This window comes from Panulirus ornatus, chromosome 16 (genome assembly GCF_036320965.1).
Source record: "Panulirus ornatus isolate Po-2019 chromosome 16, ASM3632096v1, whole genome shotgun sequence".
In the NCBI taxonomy this organism is placed as follows: domain Eukaryota; kingdom Metazoa; phylum Arthropoda; class Malacostraca; order Decapoda; family Palinuridae; genus Panulirus; species Panulirus ornatus.
In genome coordinates this window covers 23,562,058-23,573,047 of record NC_092239.1, presented here as the reverse complement: position 1 = coordinate 23,573,047, position 10,990 = coordinate 23,562,058, and the positions used below count along the sequence as shown (strand labels likewise).

General features: G+C 40.7%; 1 pseudogene; it reads left to right on the top strand.

Moving 5' to 3' along the window:
* Positions 1-8,464: 8,464 nt before the first annotated feature.
* LOC139754197 (cystathionine gamma-lyase pseudogene) lies at positions 8,465-9,872 on the top strand (annotated as a pseudogene).
* Positions 9,873-10,990: the final 1,118 nt, after the last annotated feature.

Here is a 10,990-nt window from a genome sequence, read left to right as displayed (position 1 = left end):
GCAGTGGAATTTATTAAGAAAGGGGGTGACTGTATTGTTGACTGGTTGGTAAGGTTATTTAATGTATGTATGACTCATGGTGAGGTGCCTGAGGATTGGCGGAATGCGTGCATAGTGCCATTGTACAAAGGCAAAGGGGATAAGAGTGAGTGCTCAAATTACAGAGGTATAAGTTTGTTGAGTATTCCTGGTAAATTATATGGGAGGGTATTGATTGAGAGGGTGAAGGCATGTACAGAGCATCAGATTGGGGAAGAGCAGTGCGGTTTCAGAAGTGGTAGAGGATGTGTGGATCAGGTGTTTGCTTTGAAGAATGTATGTGAGAAATACTTAGAAAAGCAAATGGATTTGTATGTAGCATTTATGGATCTGGAGAAGGCATATGATAGAGTTGATAGAGATGCTCTGTGGAAGGTATTAAGAATATATGGTGTGGGAGGCAAGTTGTTAGAAGCAGTGAAAAGTTTTTATCGAGGATGTAAGGCATGTGTACGTGTAGGAAGAGAGGAAAGTGATTGGTTCTCAGTGAATGTAGGTTTGCGGCAGGGGTGTGTGATGTCTCCATGGTTGTTTAATTTGTTTATGGATGGGGTTGTAAAGGAGGTAAATGCAAGAGTCCTGGAAAGAGGGGCAAGTATGAAGTCTGTTGGGGATGAGAGAGCTTGGGAAGTGAGTCAATTGTTGTTCGCTGATGATACAGCGCTGGTGGCTGATTCATGTGAGAAACTGCAGAAGCTGGTGACTGAGTTTGGTAAAGTGTGTGGAAGAAGAAAGTTGAGAGTAAATGTGAATAAGAGCAAGGTTATTAGGTACAGTAGGGGTGAGGGTCAAGTCAATTGGGAGGTGAGTTTGAATGGAGAAAAACTGGAGGAAGTGAAGTGTTTTAGATATCTGGGAGTGGATCTGTCAGCGGATGGAACCATGGAAGCGGAAGTGGATCATAGGGTGGGGGAGGGGGCGAAAATTTTGGGAGCCTTGAAAAATGTGTGGAAGTCGAGAACATTATCTCGGAAAGCAAAAATGGGTATGTTTGAGGGAATAGTGGTTCCAACAATGCTGTATGGTTGCGAGGCGTGGGCTATGGATAGAGATGTGCGCAGGAGGATGGATGTGCTGGAAATGAGATGTTTGAGGACAATGTGTGGTGTGAGGTGGTTTGATCGAGTAAGTAACGTAAGGGTAAGAGAGATGTGTGGAAATAAAAAGAGCGTGGTTGAGAGAGCAGAAGAGGGTGTTTTGAAATGGTTTGGGCACATGGAGAGAATGAGTGAGGAGAGATTGACCAAGAGGATATATGTGTCGGAGGTGGAGGGAACGAGGAGAAGAGGGAGACCAAATTGGAGGTGGAAAGATGGAGTGAAAAAGATTTTGTGTGATCGGGGCCTGAACATGCAGGAGGGTGAAAGGAGGGCAAGAAATAGAGTGAATTGGAGTCATGTGGTATACAGGGGTTGACGTGCTGTCAGTGGATTGAAGCAAGGCATGTGAAGCGTCTGGGGTAAACCATGGAAAGCTGTGTAGGTATGTATATTTGCGTGTGTGGACGTGTGTATGTACATGTGTATGGGGGGGGGGGGTTGGGCCATTTCTTTCGTCTGTTTCCTTGCGCTACCTCCCAAACGCGGGAGACACCCACAAAGTATAAAAAAAAAAAAAAAAAAAAAAAAAAATATATATATATATATATATATATATATATTTATATATATATTTTTTTTTTTCTTTTTTTCGCTGTCTCCCGCGTTTGCGAGGTAGCGCAAGGAAACAGACGAAAGAAATGGCCCAACCCCCCCCCATACACATGTATATACATACGTCCACACACGCAAATATACATACCTACACAGCTTTCCATGGTTTACCCCAGACGCTTCACATGCCTTGATTCAATCCACTGACAGCACGTCAACCCCGGTATACCACATCGCTCCAATCCACTCTATTCCTTGCCCTCCTTTCACCCTCCTGCATGTTCAGGCCCCGATCACACAAAATCTTTTTCACTCCATCTTTCCACCTCCAATTTGGTCTCCCTCTTCTCCTTGCTCCCTCCACCTCCGACACATATATCCTCTTGGTCAATCTTTCCTCACTCATTCTCTCCATGTGCCCAAACCACTTCAAAACACCCTCTTCTGCTCTCTCAACCACGCTCTTTTTATTTCCACACATCTCTCTTACCCTTACGTTACTCACTCGATCAAACCACCTCACACCTCACATTTTCCTCAAACATCTCATTTCCAGCACATCCATCCTCCTGCGCACAACTCTATCCATAGCCCACGCCTCGCAACCATACAACATTGTTGGAACCACTATTCCTTCAAACATACCCATTTTTACTTTCCGAGATAATGTTCTCGACTTCCACACATTCTTCAAGGCCCCCAGAATTTTCGCCCCCTCCCCCACCCTATGATCCACTTCCGCTTCCATGGTTCCATCCGCTGCCAGATCCACTCCCAGATATCTAAAACACTTCACTTCCTCCAGTTTTTCTCCATTCAAACTCACCTCCCAATTGACTTGACCCTCAACCCTACTGTACCTAATAACCTTGCTCTTATTCACATTTACTCTTAACTTTCTTCTTCCACACACTTTACCAAACTCAGTCACCAGCTTCTGCAGTTTCTCACATGAATCAGCCACCAGCGCTGTATCATCAGCGAACAACAACTGACTCACTTCCCAAGCTCTCTCATCCCCAACAGACTTCATACTTGCCCCTCTTTCCAAAACTCTTGCATTTACCTCCCTAACAACCCCATCCATAAACAAATTAAACAACCATGGAGACATCACACACCCCTGCCGCAAACGTACATTCACTGAGAACCAATCACTTTCCTCTCTTCCTAAACGTACACATGCCTTACATCCTCGATAAAAACTTTTCACTGCTTCTAACAACTTTCCTCCCACACCATATATTCTTAATACCTTCCACAGAGCATCTCTATCAACTCTATCATATGCTTTCTCCAGATCCATAAATGCTACATACAAATCCATTTGCTTTTCTAAGTATTTCTCACATACATTCTTCAAAGCAAACACCTGATCCACACATCCTCTACCACTTCTGAAACCACACTGCTCTTCCCCAATCTGATGCTCTGTACATGCCTTCACCCTCTCAATCAATACCCTCCCATATAATTTACCAGGAATACTCAACAAACTTATACCTCTGTAATTTGAGCACTCACTCTTATCCCCTTTGCCTTTGTACAATGGCACTATGCACGCATTCCGCCAATCCTCAGGCACCTCACCATGAGTCATACATACATTAAATAACCTTACCAACCAGTCAACAATACAGTCACCCCCTTTTTTAATAAATTCCACTGCAATACCATCCAAACCTGCTGCCTTGCCGGCTTTCATCTTCCGCAAAGCTTTCACTACCTCTTCTCTGTTTACCAAATCATTTTCCCTAACCCTCTCACTTTGCACACCACCTCGACCAAAACACCCTATATCTGCCACTCTATCATCAAACACATTCAACAAACCTTCAAAATACTCACTCCATCTCCTTCTCACATCACCACTACTTGTTATCACCTCCCCATTTGCGCCCTTCACTGAAGTTCCCATTTGCTCCCTTGTCTTACGCACTTTATTTACCTCCTTCCAGAACATCTTTTTATTCTCCCTAAAATTTAATGATACTCTCTCATCCCAACTCTCATTTGCCCTTTTTTTCACCTCTTGCACCTTTCTCTTGACCTCCTGTCTCTTTCTTTTATACATCTCCCACTCAATTGCATTTTTTCCCTGCAAAAATCGTCCAAATGCCTCTCTCTTCTCTTTCACTAATACTCTTACTTCTTCATCCCACCACTCACTACCCTTTCTAATCAACCCACCTCCCACTCTTCTCATGCCACAAGCATCTTTTGCGCAATCCATCACTGATTCCCTAAATACATCCCATTCCTCCCCCACTCCCCTTGCTTCCATTGTTCTCACCTTTTTCCATTCTGTACTCAGTCTCTCCTGGTACTTCCTCACACAGGTCTCCTTCTCAAGCTCACTTACTCTCACCACCCTCTTCACCCAACATTCACTCTTCTTTTCTGAAAACCCATACAAATCTTCACCTTAGCCTCCACAAGATAATGATCAGACATCCCTCCAGTTGCACCTCTCAGCACATTAACATCCAAAAGTCTCTCTTTCGCACGCCTGTCAATTAACACGTAATCCAATAACGCTCTCTGGCCATCTCTCCTACTTACATAAGTATACTTATGTATATCTCGCTTTTTAAACCAGGTATTCCCAATCATCAGTCCTTTTTCAGCACATAAATCTACAAGCTCTTCACCATTTCCATTTACAACACTGAACACCCCATGTATACCAATTATTCCCTCAACTGCCACATTACTCACCTTTGCATTCAAATCACCCAACACTATATATATATATATATATATATATATATATATATATATATATATATATATATATATATATATATATATATATATATATATATATATATATATATATATATATATATACACACACAGACATATACATATATACATATGTACATAATTCATACTGTCTGCCCTTATTCATTCCCGTTGCCACCCCGCCACACATGAAATAACAACCCCCTCCCCCCGCTTGCGCGCGAGGTAGCGCTAGTAAAAGACAACAAAGGCCACATCCGTTCACACTAAGTCTCTAGCTGTCATGTATAATGAACCGAAACCACAGCTCCCTCTCCAAATCCAGGCCCCACAAAACTTTCCATGGTTTACCCCAGACGCTTCACATGCCCTGGTTCAATCCATTGACAGCACGTCGACCCCGGTATACCACATCGTTCCAATTCACTCTATTCCTTGCACGGCTTTCGCCCTCCTGCATGTTCAGGCCCCGATTATTCAAAATCTTTTTCACTCCATCTTCAATTTGCTCTCCCACTTCCCCTCGTTCCCTTCACCTCTGACACATATATCCTCTTTGTTAACCTTTCCCCACTCATTCTCTCCATGTGCCCGAACCATTTCAAAACACCCTCCTCTCTCAACCACACTCTTTTTATTACCACACATCTCTCTTACCCTTTCATTACTTATTTGATCAAACAACCTCACACCACATATTATCCTCAAACATCTCATTTCTAGCACATCCATCCTCCTCCGCACAAATTTATCTCTAGCCCACGCCTCGCAACCATATATCATTGTCGGGAAGACTATTCCTTCAAACATACCCATTTTTGCTTTCCAAGATAACGTTCTCGCCTTTCACACATTTTTCAACGCTCCCAGAACTTTCGCCCCTTCCCCGCCCTGTGACTCACTTCCGCTTTCATGGTTCCAATCGCTGCCAAATCCACTCCAAAATGTCTAAATCACTTCACTTCCTCCAGTTTTTTCCACTCAAACGTACCTCTCAATTGACTTGTACCTCAACCCTACTGTACCTAATAACCTTGCTCTTATTCACATTTACTCTCAGATTTCTTTTTTCATACACTTTACCAAACTCAGTCACAAGTTTCTACAGTTCTCATCCGAATCAGCCACCAGCGCAGTATCATCAACGAACAACTGACTCACTTCCCAAGCTCTCTCATACACAACCGACTGCATACTTGCCCCTCTCTCCAAAACTCTTCCATTCACCTCCCGAACAACCCCATCCATAAACAAATTAAACAACTATGGAGACATCACGCACCCCTGCCGCAAACCGACATTCACTAAAAACCAGTCACTTTCTCTCTTCCTACTCGTACATATGCCTTACATCCTCGATAAAAACTTTCACTGCTTCAACAACTTGCCTCCCACATCATATATTCTTAATTCTTTCCACAGAGCATCTCTATCAATTTTATCATATGCCTTCTCCATATCCATAAATGCTACATACAAATCCATTTGCTTTTCTAAGTATTTCTCAAATACATTCTTCAAAGCAAACACCTGATCCACACATCCTCTACCACTTCTGAAACCACACTGCTCCTCCGAAATCTGATGCTCTGTACATACCTTTACCTTCTCAATCAATACCCTCCCACATAATTTTACAGGAATACTCAACAAACTTATACCTCTGTAATTTGAGCACTCACTCTTATCCCCTTTTACTTTGTACAATGGCACTATGCAAGCATTCCGTCAATCCTCAGGCACCTCACCATGAGTCATACATACATTGAATAACCTTACCAAGCAGTCAACAACACAGTCACCCCCCTTTTTAATAGATTCCGCTGCAATACCATCCAACTGCGCTGCCTTGCCGGGTTTCATCTTCCGCAAAGCTTTTACTAACTCTTTTCTGTTAACCAAATCATTCTCCCAAACCCTCTCATTTTGCACACCACCTCGACCAAAACACCCTATATCTGGCACTCGATCATCAAACACATTCAACAAACCATCAAAATAATTACTCCATCTCCTTCTCACATCACCACTACTTGCTATCACCTCCCCATTAGCCCCCTTCACTGATGTTTCCATTTGTTCCCTTGTCTTACAAACTTTATTTACTTCCTTACAAAAATTCTTTTATTCTAACTAAAATCTAATGATACTCTCTCACCCCAACTCTCATTTGCCCTCTTTTTCACATCTTGCACCTTTCTCTTGACCTCCTGGCTCTTTCTTTAATAGATCTCCCAGTCATTTGCATTATTTCCCTGCAAAGATCGTCCAAATACCTCTCTCTTCTTTTTCAAAAATGATCTTACTTCTTCATCCCACCACTCACTACCCTTTCTAACCTCCCCATCTCCCACGCTTCTCATGCCGCAAGCATCTTTTGCGAAAACCATCACTGCTTGCCTAAATACATCCCATTCCTCCCCCACTCCCCTTACGTCCTTTGTTCTCACCTTTTTCCATTCTGTACTCAGTGTCACCTGGTACTTCCTCACATAAGTCTCCTTCCCAAGCTCACTTACTCTCACCACTCTCTTTACCCCAACATTCTCTTCTTTTCTGAAAACCTCTACAAATCTTCACTTTCGCCAACACAAGATAATGATCCCTCCAGTTGCACCTCTCAGCAAATTAACATCCAAGATTCTCTCTTTCAAGTGCCTATCAATTAACATGCAATCCAATAACGCTCTCTGGCCATCTCTCATACTTTGATACGTATACTTATGTATATCTCTCTTTTTAAATCAGGTATTCTCAATCACCAGTCCTTTTTCAGCGCAAAAATCTACAAGCTCTTCACCATTTCCACCCCATGTTCACCAATTCTTCCCTAAACTGCCATATTACTCACCTTTGCATTCAAATCACCCATCACTATAACCCGGTCTCGTGCATCAAAACTACTAACACACTCACTCAGCTGCTCCCAAAATACTTGCCTCTCATGATCTTTCATCTCATCCCCAGGGGCATATGCACCAATAATCACCCATCTCTCCCCATCCACTTTCAGTTTTACCCATGTCAATCTAGAGTTTACTCTCTTACACTTTACCACATACTCTTGCCACTCCTGAGGAGTAGTGCGGCTCCTTCCCTTGCTCTTGTCCTCCCACCAACCCCTGACTTTACTCCCAAGACATTCCCAAACCACTCTTCCCTTTTACCCTTGAGCTTCGTTTCCCTCAGAGCCAGAACATCCAGGTTCCTTTCCTCAAACATAATACCCATCTCTTCTTTTTTTCTCATTTCGGTTACATCCACGCGCATTTAGACATCGCAGTGTATATATATATATATATATATATATATATATATATATATATATATATATATATATATATATATATATATATATATATATATATATATATATATATATATATATATATATATATATATATCTGTTTCCCCTTTTAGAAAGTTAAAATACAAGGAGGGGAGGGTTTCTGGCCCCCCGCTCCCGTCCCCTTTAGTCGCCTTCTACGACACGTGAGGAATGCGTGGGAAGTATTCTTTCTCCCCTATCCCCGGGGCCTGGATGTGGAAAGGGGGCTGTGGTTTCGGTGCATTATTACATGACAGCTAGAGACTGAGTGTGAACGAATGGGGCCTTTGGTGTCTTTTCCTAGCGCTACCTCGCACACATGAGGGGGGGGAAGGGGGTGTTATTCCATGTGTGGCGAGGTGGCGATGGGAACAAATAAAGGCAGACGGTATGAATTATGTACATGTGTATATATGTATATGTCTGTGTGTGTATATATATGTGTACATTGAGATGTATAGGTATGTATATTTGCGTGTGTGGACGTGTATGTATATACATGTCTATGTGGGCGGGTTGGGCCATTCTTTCGTCTGTTTCCTTGCGCTACCTCGCTAACGCGGGAGACAGCCACAAAGCAAAATATATATATATATATATATATATATATATATATATATATATATATATATATATATATATATATATATATATATATATATATATATATATATATATATATATATATATATATATATATCCTGAATTATACATTTATTTTATTTCTACTTTACACTTGTTAGCTTTGAAGTGAAGTATATTTGATTTCCACACACTTCTATCAGACTAGTAGCCAACAACTTAAGGCACAATGACTGACTGTATGGAGAATGATCCTACATTTGCGACCCGGGCCATCCATGTAGGCAATGATCCTGAACAGTGGAATCATTTGGCTGTTCTTCCACCAATTTCCATGGCAACAACCTTTAAACAACATGCTCCTGCAGAATTTAAACATTATGAATATGGCCGTTCTGGTAATCCAACCAGATCCTGTCTTGAGAAGTGTTTGGCCTCAACAGAAAATGCTAAACATGGACTAACTTTTGCCTCTGGATTAGCTGCCACCACCACAATAACACACATTTTATCTACTGGTGATCATATTATAGCTATGGATGATCTCTATGGTGGTACAAACAGGTACTTTAAGCGTGTTGTTTCAAGGTTGGGAATTCAGATAGATTTTGTGGATGCTACTAATCCAAAGAACGTTGCAGCGGCCATGAAATCCAATACTAAGATGGTATGGAGTGAAACCCCAACCAATCCCACAATGAAGCTGGTTGACATTGCTGCCGTAGCATCCATTGTCAAGGAACATGGAGGAGCATTCTTGGTTGTGGATAACACATTTATGTCTCCATATCTACAGCGACCTCTTGATCTAGGAGCAGATATTGTGTTGCATTCAGTAACTAAATATGTTAATGGCCACTCTGATGTCATCATGGGAGCTGTCTGTACCAACAGGGATGACCTACATGACCAACTTCGCTTCCTCCAAAATTCCATTGGACCAGTCCCATCTCCCTTTGACTGTTACTTGGTGAACCGATCACTTAAAACCCTGGCACTGAGAATGGAGCAACACATGAAGAATGGTTTAGCAGTTGCCAAGTTTCTAGAGAAGCACCCTTGTGTGGATAAGGTCATACATCCTGGTCTACCGTCTCACCCCCAGCAGGAGTTGTCGAAGCGTCAGTGTTTTGGCTACTCTGGAATGTTGAGCTTTTACCTAAAGGGAAATGACCTAGAAATCTCTAAGAAGTTCTTCCAGCAGTTAAAGGTGTTTACCCTTGCTGAAAGTCTGGGAGGACATGAAAGCTTGTGCGAACTTCCATCTGTAATGACACACGCATCTGTTCCAAAAGAAATGAGAGAGAAGCTAGGCATTACAGATGGACTCATACGCCTCTCATTTGGCTTAGAGAATACTGATGATCTCATTCAGGACCTTGATCAGGCACTGAAAGCAGTGGTACAAAAGTAGTTCTCATTTTTGGAACCAGCAGCACAATTTCCTACTGTACGATGTTACTGATAAATATTGAGAAGATAGCGTATCAGATTCACTGTGTTCAAAGCACAATGGTTTTCTTCGATTTGATATTTTTAAACATTATATTGTCTCATGAATGATGTGTTTATCCCTGGGGATAGGGGATTAAGAATACCTCCCACGCATTCCCTACGTGTCGTAGAAGGCGACTAAAAGGGAAGGGAGCGGGGGCTGGATATCCTCCCATCTTTTTTTTTTTTTTTTCCAAAAGAAGGAACAGAGGGGGCCAGGTGAGGATATTCCAAAAAAGGCCCAGTCCTCTGTTCCTAACGCTACCTCGCTAACGCGGGAAATGGCGAATAGTTTAAAAGAAAAAAAAAGAGAGAAAAAAAAAAAATATATATATATATATATATATATATATATATATATATATATATATATATATATATATATATATATATATATATATATATATATATATATATTAAAAAAAAAAAAAAAAAAAAAAAAAAAAAAAAAACGAGAGGGGAGGATTTCCAGCCCCCCGCTCCCTCCCCTTTTAGTCGCCTTCTACGACACGCAGGGAATACGTGGGAAGTATTCTTTCTCCCCTATCCCCTATTCCAAAAGAAGGAACAGAGAATTGGGCCAGGTGAGGGTATTCCCTCAAAGGCCCAGTCCTCTGTTCTTAACGCTACCTCGCTAATGCGGGAAATGGCGAATAGTTTGAAAGAAAAGAAAAAGATATATATATATATATATATATATATATATATATATATATATATATATATATATATATATATATATATATATATATACATATATATATATATATATATATATATATATATATATATATATATATATATATATATATATATATATATATATTCATATATATATATATATATATATATATATATATATATATATATATATATATATATATATATATATATATATATATTTATATATATATATGTATATATATATATATATATATATATATATATATATATATATATATATATTTTTTTTTTTTTTTTTTATACTTTGTCGCTGTCTCCCGCGTTTGCGAGGTAGCGCAAGGAAACAGACGAAAGAAATGGCCCAACCCCCCCCATACACATGTACATACACACGTCCACACACACAAATATACATACCTACACAGCTTTCCATGGTTTACCCCGGACGCTTCACATGCCTTGATTC